The 15,483-nt window shown below is 39.7% G+C and overlaps 1 protein-coding gene across 1 annotated transcript in view; it reads right to left on the reverse strand.

The window, feature by feature from the left end:
• LOC150089325 (elongation factor-like GTPase 1) overlaps nucleotides 1–15,483 on the reverse strand; it is a 549,838-nt gene that overhangs the window by 272,512 nt on the left and 261,843 nt on the right. The window lies entirely within an intron of this gene.

The following is a 15,483-nucleotide window of genomic DNA, read 5'->3' on the forward strand; positions in this document are numbered from 1 at the left end:
TGTAACCATTCTTCCTCAATCTGAATTTATGCCACCAGTTTAGTCTGAGCAGACAAAGGAAAGCCAGTAGCATCAAGCTTGTTCAATCAATTCAAAGCTTTAAATACCCCTGTCAGACCACCTCGCAAGTGTCTCATATCCCGATGTTGCAATCGGCAGAAGCATTTTTGGTAAGGGCATCCTTTTGTTTCCCTTACCAATCTTGTTGTTCTTCTCTGCACCCATTTTAGCAGATCGCCATCCTTCCTAATATGAGGCTTCCAGACCCTGTATACAGTTTTTTTTTTTTTTATGAAAACCCCAAACGAGAGGTATTAGAACCTATAGTACTTAGTACCATTGGGTTGGAAATTGAAAAGACAATTGAATGAATAAAGGAGGAAGATGAAAAGTTGGTTCTGTGAGTTTGAAGTTGGACAGTAAATGGATGTTGGCTGGTGGTGGCATGTGTTCGGACTGTTTTGAAAGAGGGAGAGTGGGAATTATAGAAGCCAATTCAGAAGAACAGTGCCTGACACTAATCAACCTAAAAGGCTCTGAAGAGAAAGTATCTGTAGAAAAGGCATGCAGTAGAAACAGTATGTCTATGAGACAGAGTGGAGAGACTCTGTTAGAGAGGAGTCATTGATTAATGACTCCTCTCTAACAGAGTGAACAGCTGTCTAGAAGAAGGACACCTCCGTAGCCAGATGGGCAGGAGCAGCAGTGCGTAGCACACACTTCTTGATTAGACTGGGGTTCGAGCCCGTGACCACCAAATACGGAGGATGCGGAAAAATCAAGGAATGGCCACTGCATATCCCCGGAGAAATATGGCCTTAGGCTGCTGACGAGGCTAGTAGGGGCCAGATGTGTTCAAAGCCGCTAAGTGGATTTTTCTTATTTATTGATTTGAAATTATTGTTTTTCTAAAACTTTTGATTTAAATTTAGTAGTATAGCATTATTTTGTGATATTTCTGATTAATCTGGTGTATTTATTCTTTACTCGGCCTTGTAATTGCATAAAAGTATCGGTAAGGGTATCAAATCCATGTGTTACACGTTACAACTCCGCTGAACAAGAAGTTTTTTAGCCATATTTAGCCGCTTATTGAATATTTTTTACAACAAATTATTTTTTGTAAGTAGCTTATAGACCTAGTAAGGATCGTTAGTTTATTCTGAATCGAGACAGCGAGATTTGAAAGTCAATTAATACTTAAGTGTCCACAGATTACTGTTCGTAAATTCCTGCCTTGGTCTTTGTCATACGATCGTTATATATCGAACCTAGATAGCGTTAGTATAGTATAGGTTATAATATTTTCAGCGATCGGTAAAATCTATTAAACTTGTTGAACTTCGTTGGCATTTAAATTGCACTTTAACTAAATACACTTTTGGGCGACTCCGTAGCCAGGTGGGAAGGAGCAGCAGTGCATAGCACACGCTTCTTGATTAGACCGTGGTTCAAGCCCGTCACCACCAAATACGGAGGATGCGGAAAGGTCAGGGAAATGACCACCGCATATCCCGGAGCAATATGGCCTTAGTTGCTAATGCTCCTAAAAACCAAATAACAAACAAACATAACTAAATACATATACCAACTTAGATTACAAACATAACATAATTAATTAATAAATAACTGATACGGAAGTTATATAAAGGGAACTCGGAGATAGTTAATACTTGACCCTAAAAAATATATATACCATTATAACCGTGTTGGGAGATAAGTTAGGGTTATAAACAGAAACTGAAATTTTATTTAAATTAAAAGTAATCATGACTCAGACCAGAGCAGCAAAACAAAAGGCTCAAGCTAATGGAAGTGCTGTGGCTCAGAGGAGAACTGAGGGGGGCAGTTGCCTTCTGAATCATAGCCTTCTAAAATGCACAGCTTGCATGATGTTTGTGGAGCATTCAGGTACGGGACATGATATTGCCATGGGGGATGTCTTTGTGTGGGTTATGCTATTAGTTAAGAAATACATAAAATCCAAGGAAGTGAAGCCAGTGGACATCGCTGGACAGTGCCGTATCGAGTCAGTTTGGTGTGACATAAGCATTGGGAGATCAAAATTGAGAGTAGGAGTGTGCTATAGGCCTAATGGCTCTGATGAGTATAATAAGAAACTGCACAGGGAAATAGAGTGGGCCAGTAAATCAGAGAGTCTTATAATGGGAGATTTTAATTTCCCAGATATTGACTGGAGTTTGGGGCTGGTCACTCACACACTAGCAAGGCTTTTGTGGATTTATTGGATGATTGTTTTCTACATCAGCATGTTCGGGAGGCAACTAGAGGGAGGAATACTCTTGATTTGATTATCAGCAGTGATTCTTCATGCATTAAGAATCTGCAGATAAATGAACCACTAGGTGGCAGTGATCACAGTGTGCTGAAGTGGGATTTACTCAAAGAGGTAACTACCATTAGGGGTAAAGGGAAGGGTTATTGCTTTCGTAAAGGCGACTACGATGGACTGAGACAGTATTTAAATTCTATACAGTGGGACCAACTGATGATGTTACCAACAGCAAATGCAAAATGGGAAGCATTCAAAGAACTTATCTTGGAAGCTACTAGGCTTTACATACCAACTAAGAAATATTGTTCAAGGTTTAGGCCTAAATGGATGTCAGATGAACTGATGAGGCATATGGCAGAGAAGAAACATGCATGGGATACATACAAATTAACACATGACACAGAAGCCTATGATAGATACAAGTTGATCTGTAACCAAGTTACAAAGGAGGTTAGGCAGGCAAAGGCAGAGTAGAAGAAATCTTTGGCAAGGGATGCAAAGAAAAACAGCAAAGAGTTCTTTACTTATGTAAACTCTAGAAGGAAGGGGATGAATCAGATTGGTCTACTTGATATCGATGGGTCAACTGTTGATGATCCTGCTCAGGTAGGATCATCAACAAAATGAATATTTTGCATCGACATTCACACATGAGGAGTTATTTAGCGAGGGGAAAGCCAGGGGTGTATTCAACTCTAGCAGTAAGCTAGAGAATCTTGTAATAACTGAGAGTAAAGTGGAGGAGAAACTGTTGAAGATAAACACAAGAAAGGCACCTGGGGTGGATGGGATTTATCCAGTTATATTGAAGGAGGCAGCAGAGGAAGTAAGCAAACCCTTAGCCATAATTATGAGAGCTTCCTTGGACTCAGGGGAGGTACCCGGAGACTGGAGATGTGCAAATGTGACCCCAATTCACAAAGGAGGATCAAAGGCTGACACAAGCAATTATAGACCTGTGAGTTTAACTTCTGTTCCAGGAAAATTAATGGAGGCACTAGTTAAAGAAGCATTGCAGGATCATTTAGACAAGACTTCAGTTATAGCTCGGACACAGCATGGTTTTTTTAAGGGGAAGTCTTGTCTGACCAATTTGATTGGATACTATGATGCAGTCACAAAGGAACTGGATGAAGGGAATAACTTTGATATTATATACTTGGATCTTAGAAAGGCTTTTGATACTGTTGCACATGGAAGACTGCTGCACAAATTGGAGCAGTCTGACATTGGAGGCAAATTGCTGCTGTAGATAAAGGGGTGGCTGAGGGGGAGAAGACAGAGAGTGGTAATCAATGGACACTGCTCATCGTGGACTAATGTTATTAGTGGAGTCCCTCAGGGCTCAGTGTTGGGTCCATTATTGTTTTCTGTATTCATAAATGATATTGATGATGGTATATCAAGCTTAATGTCGAAGTTTGCAGACGATACAAAGGTAGGCAGGGTTGTCAAGGACACTACTGACACTATGCTGCTGCAACAGGATCTGGAAAGGTTGAGCAGATGGGCTGAGAGGAGGCAAATGAAGTTTAACATTGACAAATGTAAAGTACTACACATGGGAAACAGCAACCCCAGAGCAACGTATCAACTCTGTGGTACTACACTGACAGTGGTAGAGAATGAAAGGGACCTGGGGGGTGGTTGTGCAGGCAGATATGAAGTTCTCTGAGCAGTGCAGACGGGCTGCAAGAGTAGCTCATGGTGTATTGTCAATGATATATAGGAATTTTTCTAGCAGGGATAAGGAGGTGATTATTCCCTTATATAAGGCAATGGTCAGGCCGCATCTAGAGTACTGTATACAGGTCTGGAGGCCTCATTTCAAGAAGGATGTAGAGCTGCTGGAACGAGTACAGAGAAGGGCAACAAGATTAGTGAATGGAACAAAGTGGTGCTCTTACGAAGAAAGGCTTAAGTTTTGCAAATTACAGTGTCTGGAGACTAGGCACCAGCGAGGTGATCTGATAGAGGTGTATAAAGCATTGAATGGTTTGAGTATGTTCAATGCTGATGGGATTCTTCCTCTCGCTCAGAATAATCACCTGAGAGGGCATAAATTCAAATTGAGGAAAGACAGATGTAGGATAGACGTGCGGAAATTTGCCTTTAGCCAGCGAGTAGTTGGTTGGTTGGTGGAACAGACTTGCATCCCTTGTCGTGGAAGTTGATAGCCTAAATAAGTTTAAGGCTCAGCTGGACAGGTATTTTGAACGAACAGAGGGGTGAAGTGGAAGTGTTTTTTTTTTTTTTTTGGCTGATGCTGCATAAGCTTGCTTTCTTGCATCAAATGCCTCTACTAATGCTAAAATGCTAATGCTAGTTGCTAAAAACCAAATAAATAAACAAACTGTCTAGAAGAAAAGTAATGCCGAGAGAACGAAAGAGAAAACCAAGTTTTTTAGATACAGAGGAAGCAATATTTGTAATGTGCTTTTGCCAAGAGAGAGAGAGAGAGAGATTAGAAATCAGGATAATCCCCAAAAGAGATATATCATTTTGCCTAGAAATCGGAGTATCCCCAAAGATAAGCATAGGAGCAGAAGAATCCTTTTTGCAAGATATAACACAAGACCGAGTTTTAGGACTGAAATACTAAGTTGTCAACTAAGTTGTCTTTGTCCCACTGGAGAATTACCTGGAGATCGGCATTTAAGGAATTGGTAGCAGATATTCAAGAAGTTGAAACTGATTGAGCAGGGCAAGGTTTCTCAAAATGCAAAGTGGAATGCAATGTGCCATCAATTATAAAAGAGTGGGGGAAAAGAACTGAACCGTGGGGGGACACCATCATTAGTGGAGAAGTTTAGAAGTATCCTTTACTGGGATGGCAAAATTCCTGTATATCTTTCACAAAACACCATGAACTGTCCTGGTAGCCTGTTTGCACTGCTCAGAGAACTTCATATCTGACTGTAGAATTACCCCAGGTCTTTTTCGTTTTCCACTACCCTGAGTGTAGTACCATACAGCTGGTATATTAATTCATGTTGCAGTAGCACGAGTTGATTAAATGAAAAGCAGTGTCCAACCTTTGTTTCCCCCGCATGATATACCTTCATAAATATCATTAATAAATGCAGAAAACAACAATGGGCTCAATAGTAAATCCTGAGGAGCTCAATTAATAACATTAGTACAAGAAGAGCAATGTCCACTGATAACCACTCTCTGTCTTCTCCCATTCAACCATCCCTTTATCCATAGCAGTAACTTGTCCCTTATGCCACACTGCTCCAATTTATACAGTAGTCTTTGAGGAACAGTGTCAGAAATCTAAGTACACTTGGTCGTCGACTTACGACCTATGTGACTTACGACCGGCCGCGACTAGGCGTAGAAACGAAGGTATGTACAGTATCGCTAAATAAAAGATGAAAACATTACTGTATTTAAAATGAAAAATAAAAGATGATAAAAATTTAAAAGATTATAAAAATAAATTATAAAGATGATAAAAAGATTAGAAAGGTTAAAAAATACTGTTAATAAATATATGGCCGACATACGACCAGATCGACTTACGACCTGTCAGTCAGAACAGAAGTCGGTCGTAAGTCGACGACCAACTGTATATAATGCCAAAATTATTTTTTGCATCCATTTCCTTTGTTACTGCATCATAGTATCCAATCAAGTTGGTTAGACAAGATTGTCCCTTAACACATTTGCTGCCAGAATGCAAACTTGCATCAAAACGAACATCAATTTTTGTACCTGATTTGATGAACATTTATTTGCCTCAATGCAAATGTGTCCATTGAATTGTAGTCAATAAATAAGTACTGTAAAAGGAAAAGTACACAAAATAAACCGAGCAATATCAGCACACTGACTGAGTCATCGACTATGGCCTTATGGATGAGATTTTGCAATGTCAGTTGCAGTGTCTAGAGAGTGCTATAAAAGCTGTATACTTGGTTCACAGTTCCATATGTTGAACTTATTTTATCTGGTTTAGTATTTTACACAAGAAAAGATAAAATTTTTTGAAGATTATGCTTGCTGAATTTTAATTCTTTAGTTTGGTTAAAACACACACACAGACACACACCCACCCACACCCTAAGTGTCTATTGATAAAAAAAAAAAAAAAAATTTTTTTTTAAATTTTACCTTAAAGGATTATAATAATGGATTCACAGCTTGCTACATCTGGACTGAAAAGGAACATGGATTGATAGTATGTTGAAGCTGATGGCATTGAATCAGCTCATTATATGTCATCTGTCAATGTTAGAATGCTATAATCAACAGATGCCAGCATTACTTGGCACCTGTTGATTCCAAGTAATGCTGGCTTTCATCTGTGGAGAATCATTGATGATTCTCCACAGATGAAATCCATTTACTAAAAAGCACTGCTTACTTGTTTCAGCACCCCCAGAGAAGTACCTCAAGAGAACCATCCCAAGGCATAAATAAAGGACCTTTGCAAATATAAGAAGTGGTGAATGTTTTAAGAAATATGTGCTGTCAACTGCAATATATTTGCACTCGTATCTAGATGGTCCTGATACTTCTTTAACCAGTGAACCTTTATGAATTGGAGATAAATTTGAACATCTCCAGTCAATGGGGACCTTCCCTGAATCTAAAGATGATCTCATAATTATGGCTAAGAGTTTGCTTACCTACTTTGCTTCCTCCCTTAATATAACTGAATAAATCTCATCCACCTCAGGTGCCTTTGTTTGGATTCAACAATTTCTTCCACTTTCCACTCAATTATCACAAAATCATTTAGCTCCCTGTTAGAATCTGATAACCTTCTGTCTCTTCCCTAAAGAATTCTCAGGCAATTTTTTTGACAACCATTTCCTTCGATTTGAGAATTTTAAAATTTTTAATTTCTGCTAAAAAAAATTTGGTTTGGTTTGGTTTTTTAATGGCGCATTGGCAACTAAGGCCATAATGCTCCAAGTCAAATTTAAAATGCTACAAAGCATTTTGGTAGAGTAGGCTACCACGTCAAGCAATTAACAATTATGTAAAAAAGGTATACAGTAAAAGCATATAAACAATTAAACTTAGATCTTTGTATACAAATTAATAGAATCTAAAAAGTTAAAAACGTCGGACATATTGTCTCTGTCACTTATTATCTGACTGAGTGTAAATGGTTCAGTCAAATTATTAAAAGCAGTAAAACACAAGCGTTGTGCTTGTATAAAAACAGGAAATTCTATAAAGATATGATTGACGGTTAAAATAACATTACAAATCTTGCACATAGGTGGGTCATCCGCCCTCAGCAAATAGGAATGTGTTAGATGACTATGACCTATGCGGAGCCGAGCAAGAACAACTTCCTCCCTTCGGACCCTGCGTAGACTGGACTGCCATTGCGAAATTACAGGCTTTATCTGATGAAGTTTATTTGTGGCCTGTCCGTGCCAAGAATCTTGCCATTGGGAATATAACTTAGAGCGTATTATTTGCCTGTAGTCTGTATAGGGGACTGGCAGGCAATGATTACCCAGGGAAATGGCTGATTTGGCAGCGGTATCAGCTAAATCATTTCCCTGGATCCCAATGTGGCTTGGGATCCAGCAAAAGCGAATATCAAATTCTAATTCCACGAGAGAAAAAAGAATCTGCCGGATCCTGGACAGGATCGGATGAGGGTTACACCTCACAGATACTAGAGCCTGTAACACGTTTAATGAATCGCAATAAATCATATACCTCTGGTAGTCGCGATTTTTAATGTGATCTAGGGCTGGTTGTATTGCATACAACTCTGCAGTTTCTTGTGGGATCTTATAGGATATTGTTTTGTGAGGGAACACAACAGCAGATCCCACATAGCATTCTAACTTTGAGCCATCTGTATAGACTGGCAGAAAGTCAGAATACTGCTGTCTATGTGATGCAAAGAGTTGCTGGTAGACAGATGGCGGTGTAGTAGCCTTCTCCCAGATCTTAAGGGAGAAGTCACAAGTTGGAAAATAAGCATGCCAGGGTGGAAAGAATTGCCTTGGTGACTGGGCAACGTTGTCTACCGTCAAGTTTAGCTCATTCAGCAGCCCTTGAATGCGAATACCAAAAGGTTTGTTGGCAGTCCGACGGGTGTTGTAGAGGTTTTCCCAGCACGGCTCACAAGCGGATGGCCACGGGGGATGATCGGGCAGGGATTTTAATTTGAAGGCGTACTGTAAGGACAACTGCTTATGCCGAAGAGACAGAGATGGTTCATTTGCTTCAACGTAAAGGCTTTGGATAGGAGATGTGCGAAATGCTCCAGTGGCTGTCCGGATGGCTTGATGGTGGATTGGATCTAACCACCGAAGTGCACTATCTCTAGCAGAACCATAAACCTGAGACCCATAGTTGAGTTTGGAGCGAACAAGTGCTCGGTAAAGACGAAGAATGGTAGAACGATCTGCGCTCCTTGAAGTTGATGAAAGGGCACGAAGGATGTTAAGCCCTTTGACACATCTTGTCCTCAGCTGACGAATATGTTGTAAAAATGTCAGCTTTTTGTCGAAAATAAGTCCAAGGACTTTGAATTCTGCTAAAACTGGGATGTTATTTTGCCCAAGGCTTAATTCTGGGTCAGGATGAAGATTACGTTTGCGACAGAAGTGTACACAAACAGTCTTCTGTGATGAAAATCTGAACCCATTAGCCAAAGACCAAGCTGTAAGATGGCCAATGGTTTTCTGCAGTTGCCTTTCAATGACCCTCATATTGCATGAGTGACAAAATATAGCTAAGTCATCAACATAGAGGGCATTGTTTACAGTGGGTGGAAGTTGTTCTGCGAAAGAGTTTATTTTGATTGCGAAAAGCGTGACACTTAGAACGGATCCTTGTGGAACTCCCTCTTCCTGAGAGAAAACTCGAGAGAGGGTGGATCCTAAACGGACTTGAAACTGGCGATTCGAAAAAAAGTTTTTAATAAAAAGAGGAAGGTTAGCTCTAAGATCAAAGTTATAGAGGTCTTTTAAAATCCCAAATCACCAGGCTGTGTCGTACGCTTTTTCAATATCAAAGAAAACTGCTACCAAATGCTCGGATTTAATAAAAGCATCACGAATGGACGTTTCCAATCGGATTAAATGATCCAGAGTGGATCGGTTTCTTCGGAAGCCGCACTGTGTCCTGGAAAGCAGACCATTTGTTTCTAAATACCATACAAGGCATGCATTAACCATTCTTTCCAGGACTTTGCACAAACAGCTTTTCAGAGCAATAGGACGATAGTTACTTGGATTGCTAGGGTATTTTCCTGGTTTTGGGAAAGAAAGGACAATAGACCTTTGCCAGGAATCCGGAAATTGTTTGCGAATAAAAATTCTGTTAAACAGAATTAAAAGGTGATCCTTAGATTGTGGTGAGAGGTGTTTTAGCATTTCGTAGTGGATGTCGTCGGGCCCCACAGCACTTGCATGCGTGAGAGAGAGTGCTACATTTAACTCTTCCTGTAAAAAGGGCTTGTTATATGATTCAAGCCATTTTGAAGAGAAATTCGGTGGGTTTTTCTCAATTTTCTTTTTCAGGGCCAAAAACTCTGTGGGAAAAGATGTTGTTGCAGAGATTTTTGCAAATGTTTCCCCTAAAGTATTTGCAACTGCAGTTCGATCTGCAATTGGACATCCGTTGTGCTTGAGGATCACTGAAGGGCATGGTGAATATTTTCCCTTCATTTTCCGGATCTTATCCCAGACTACTTTTGAGCTAGCAGCCTGAGTTATGGAAGATGTAAAATGAATCCAAGATTTCCTTTGGCTCTGACGTCGTACATAATGCGCTTTCGCACGTGCACGTTTGAATGATATTAAATTTTCAGTTGTGGGATATCGGCGGAATATCTCCCACGCTTTGTTTTGTGCTTTTTTTGCTGCCGTGCATTCTGAATTCCACCAAGGTTTGGGAAATAGTGGGAACCAGCTGGATGATTTTGGGATTGCAATTGCAGCTGCTTGGACAATCGTTTCTGTGACATACATGACTGCTTCATTGATTGGCTCCTGACTGACTGTAGCAATGTCAAAGTTTGCCAGATATTGAAAGGCATTCCAGTAAGCCTGATCAATCTTCCACTGCGGTAAACTAAATGGCAGACAGGGTCTACCACTAGTTAGGGTTGTTATCACAGGGAAGTGATCGCTTCCATATGGATTTTCTTCTACATCCCAAGTAAGTGAAGGAAGAAGAGAAGGGGAGCAGATAGAAAGATCAATGGCAGAGAATGTACGGGTAGGCATGTGGAAGAAGGTGTTTGTTCTCACATTTAAGAGGGAGAGGTCACTGTCAGTGAGCATACGCTCTATGACTTGCCCCCTTCGATTGATGTTAGCACCACCCCACAGAGAATTATGTCCATTGAAATCCCCAAGAATTAAACAAGGGGAAGGCAATTGCATGATAAGATCATCAAGGCCTTTCTGGGGGATGTCAACCCCAGGTGGCAAATAAACGGAGCAGCCAGTTAATAAGAACCCCACTGAAAGGCGAATTGCTACAGCCTCAATGCTAGTTGTAAGCTGCAAAGGCTGAAATGGGATCTGGTTGCCGATGAGGATTGCGACTCCTCCGTGAGCAGGACCATCCACAATTCTATCCTTACGAATGATGGTAATGTTATGCATACTGGGGTCGTCATTTGCCTTTAAATAAGTCTCCTGTATGCAAAAGCAAGCTGGTTTGTGCTTTTGCAGGAGTGCCTTGATGTCATCAGTATTTTGCCGGAATCCACGACAGTTCCACTGTAGGAATTTAGCCATTATTTTGGCTTGGTGGGTCCATCAGGCGGCTTCCGAGGTGCTGAGGGCTTACCTTTTTCAGTTCTGGCTTACCTTTTTCAGTTCTCCTTCCTGGGGAAGTATGGACGCTGTCCAGTGTCCATTTCCTCCTCAGCAAAGAGCTTCAAAACTGAGTCTTCTTGTACCTCCTTCTGCTCGAACATCCATGTTTTCTTGGGTACTAGGTGGTATTTCACCTTTCTTATTCTTTTCTTTTGCATTTGCTTTTGTTATTTGTGGAGCATTAGGAGGTACCGATATAGGAGTGGCAGTTGATTGGTCCTTCTGTGCAGGTTTTTGGGAGCTTAAAAGATAACGTGCGATGGGAGTAAATGATTCTTTTGGAGGGACGGACATGTCCGTCTGAGTCCCAATCGAACACCTCCCTGCTACCTTCTGGGCGTAGGTAGGTTTTTGATGTTGAGAGGTTTCACTGCTTTCCTTGCCTCCTGGTACGATATGTTTAGCTCTGCCTTCAGCTGTTGAATTTCTTTTTCTTCTTTCCACCTCTGACATGCTCGTGAATAGGCTGGATGTTCTCCCTCACAATTAATGCAGGTGGGTTTCGTGGCTGAACATGCTGTTGTTTCGTGGTCCTTTGCACCACATCGAGCGCATGCAAGGACTCCACGGCAGGCCATTTGAGAATGTCCATATTTCTGACATTTAAAACACTGTAAAGGGTTTGGAACATATGGACGCACTGGACAGTTGATGTAGCCAGCTTTAATCTCATCAGGAGGTTTGGGAGAGTTAAAAGTCAGGATAACACTCCTGGTTTTAACAATTTTTCCATCCCGTTGCGCAATGATTCTCTTGATGGCAAAAACTCCCCGTGGTTTTAATTCGGAGCAGATTTCCTCCTCGGTGACGTCGAGAAGGTCCCACTCGGAAATAACACCTCTCGATGAATTTAGTGTTCTGTGTGGTGTCACTGTTATGGGTATTCCTCCGATTGATGTTACTTGGAGTAGATGTTCAGACTGCATGTCATTTTTTGTTTCAATCAAGAGGTCCCCAGAACGGAGCCTCATAACTGACTTGGGTGTATATTCATTTATCCGAAGTGTAGTCATCAATCAGTACCGTATTAGACATCGTGCGAAACGGACAGTTTACTTGAACATTGTATCATAATTAATGCAACCAACGCAGTTACATTTTCGAAAATGTTAATAATGGCCGATAAGAATGAAAAAAGCGCAGTACGAAGACTATAAATGTAAGAAAAGGCCTGAATTTGAAAATTAAATTAGACGTTTTGAAGCGAATCGATTCCGGTCAAAGATAAGCGGATGTGTGCCATAATTTAGGACTTGCAAGTTTAACTGTAAGAACAATTATAACAAGTAATAAAAAAAAAATTTTTTAAAGTCAATTCCTACTTAGGTCAACAACGAACTTTCGACTTCAAAAATTTATCAAAAAATTATTGATTTTCGCAAGAATTGAACTCGCATTCTTCACCTTCACCGTGGGGACCTCCCGAGTCCAAGGAAGCTCTCATAATCATGGATAAGGGTTTGCATACTTCCTTTAATATAACTGGATAGATCCCATCCACTCTAGATGCCTCCCTTATGTTTAACTTAAACAATTTCTCCTCCACTTTGCTCTCAGATATTACAATTACAATATCACTTAGCTCCCTGTTAGAGTTTGATAAACTTCTGGCACTCCCCTCATTGAATAACTCCTTATGTGTTAATGTAGATGCAAAATACTCATTCAGTTTATCAGCTACCTGAGCATGATCATCAATAGTCAACCCATCTATGTTTAAGTGGTCCAATCCGATTCATCCCTTTCCTTCTAGAATTTACGTAAGTAAAGAACTCTTTGCTTTTCTTCTTTGCATCCTTTGCCAAGGATTTCTCGTAATCAGCCTTCGCCTGCCTAGCCTTCTTTGTGACTTGATTACAAACTAGTTTATATCTGCCATAGGCTGCAGTGTCACCTAATACTTTATCTGCATCCCACACATTTTTCTCCTCTGCCACCAGCCTCATTAGTTCATCTGACATCCATTTAGGCCTAAACCTTGAACAGTATTTCTTAGTTGGAATGAAAAGCCTAGTAACCTCAAAAATTAAGTCCCTGAAGGCTTCCCATTTAGAATTCAATGTCGGTAACATCATCAGTTGATCCCACTGTACAGAATTTAAAAACTGTCTGAAACCTCTGTAGTCACCTTTATGAAAGCAAAAGCCCTTCCCTTTAGCCTTGATGGTAGTTACATCCGTAAGTAATTCCCACATCAGTATATTGTGATTACTGTCACCCAGTGGTTCCTTTATCTGCAAATTCTTAATGCATGAATAATCACTGCTGATAATGAAATCAAGATTACTCTCTCTGGTTGCCTCTCGAACATGTTGCTGTAGAAAACAGTCGTTCAATAAATCCACAATGCTATGGTATCAGTTATTTTCCCTACAGATTTTGGAAATTCCTATGGACATATCTAACCTTTATGTTCAATATTATCAATAGATAGTTTCTGCTTTCATGACAGCATTAGAAGGTTCTCCCACAAAACTGATGGTGCAAAATGTTTATTGTTTCATTACATTTATTTATTTATCTTTAATGACACCAAGTAGTTCAGAAAATTTGTTTAAGAAAAATTTCAAATTTAAAAATGATGCACTGCCAACTGATGACATTTGTCATAATGTTGTCTGTCATAAGAATGTCATTTTTCAATGGGAACTTATGCACCATGTAGTCACATGCAGCCATAAAGTGCTTCCTCAGTGAGCAAATAAAAAATACCTTCTAGTATTGTTTCAGACTTTCCATGACCTTGGAAGTAGAAATAACTATGGCTAAGTCAGAATTATCCTTCTGGCTTAGTCTGCTATGGTAATCAATTTCCAAAAAGGAGTGAAAGATTTGAAAACTGTTAGCAAAATACATTTGCATATGATATTCTTCACATATAAAGAAATAATGATCTTAGTGCATGGATGCATTTAAGTATATTGGATTGAAGAGCTATGCTCAAGAACTTTAAAAGTTAAAATGACATTTAAAAGAAATAAGAAAACTGCTTTATTGAAGCAAGGAGAGCAAAAGATAAATAGACTTTATGCATAGGCAAGGATAAAACAACTGAAATTATCAGTTTTCTTAGCTTGTTTAGGATTGCTTTCATCAGAAGTTAAATAAATAAAATTCAGTTTATACTTGGGGACAACCACACAGTCAGAGGAGTTCAAAAGATACAGAGAATAGAAGAAACAGCATCATATTTAGGTCACATGAGTTTGAACCATGGTGAGGTGTGGGGATGCATAAGCTATTTTTGAATCAGAAGTGCTTTTTTTAGTTCTCAATTTTCCCCTCTTTCAAAACTTTTCCATCATGAAAATTTGAATATAAGTCAGTGTGACTCAACAGTCATCCCTTGTAATACTTTTCAATTTGGTAACTCTGAAAGATGATCATATCGCTTTTCTGGCCACTTCTAATGTCTTCTTTAAACAGACTTATCAAATGTTGCCACTATTCTGCCACTCTAGTTACACAATTAACCAAAGCCAATGTGTACACACATGCTTCAAAGTTGTTTTTACTTCAGCTGGATGCATCAGTTGAAATTATTTAAATCTACCTTTTCTTTTAGCATTTCTCTCTAGATATTAGTAAATCCACTAAATATTCATCTACTTTCAGAGGAAAGCATGCTGCTCCCTATCTAGCACATAAATTAACTGATGACAGGGAAAGCCTATTACCACCAAGTGCTAAATCTCATAATTTAACGTTTCGCTTTTTTGTTCTGCCCTTGCTACTCCTGTTTATGTTTGTTTGTTGTGCTTAGTTGTTGGCGCATCGACTTCTGTGGCCATAATGCACCTCCCAAGGTTTTTGCAGTACTTTGATCCAAACCCGAGGCGGGATTCGAACCCGCGACCTTTGGGTTGCCAGGCAGGCAGTTTACCCACCCGGCTAGCCCAGTCGGCACTCCTGTTTATAGACCTATCATAACAGGCATGGTATCAAGTGCCAGACAGTTTTTTGAATCTTCTAAACAACCTGAAAAGTTGTTCAGAAGACATCCAATATTATACCCTGTAGAGTTACTTTCCAGTGCTGGCACCGAGAGCAAGCTGCTTTCAATTTGACAATTTTTTTTTTTTTTTAATGTTAAAATGTTGTTTACTGGTGTTATTCCAAAAAATTTGTAACGAAAAACCATCATGCAAAAAGCATTATTAAAATTTATTCCAGTTTAATTTATCTTCTACTGGACAAAATTTAGTGAAATTTTGCATGGAGCTTCATCTTAGCTCTATACTAGAGGAAAAAACTTTCAAACCTCTGAAAACTGCGGTAGTTTTTCCAGGATAGTGGAAAATATGAACATGTGATCAAGGAAATTTTCTCACGTAATAAACAGGATAATGTGGATGCATAGCATCGCTGGAA

The sequence above is a fragment of the Mastigoproctus giganteus genome, chromosome 2 (assembly GCF_048544385.1).
Source record: "Mastigoproctus giganteus isolate SK-2022 chromosome 2, ASM4854438v1, whole genome shotgun sequence".
Taxonomy (NCBI): Eukaryota; Metazoa; Arthropoda; class Arachnida; order Uropygi; family Thelyphonidae; genus Mastigoproctus; species Mastigoproctus giganteus.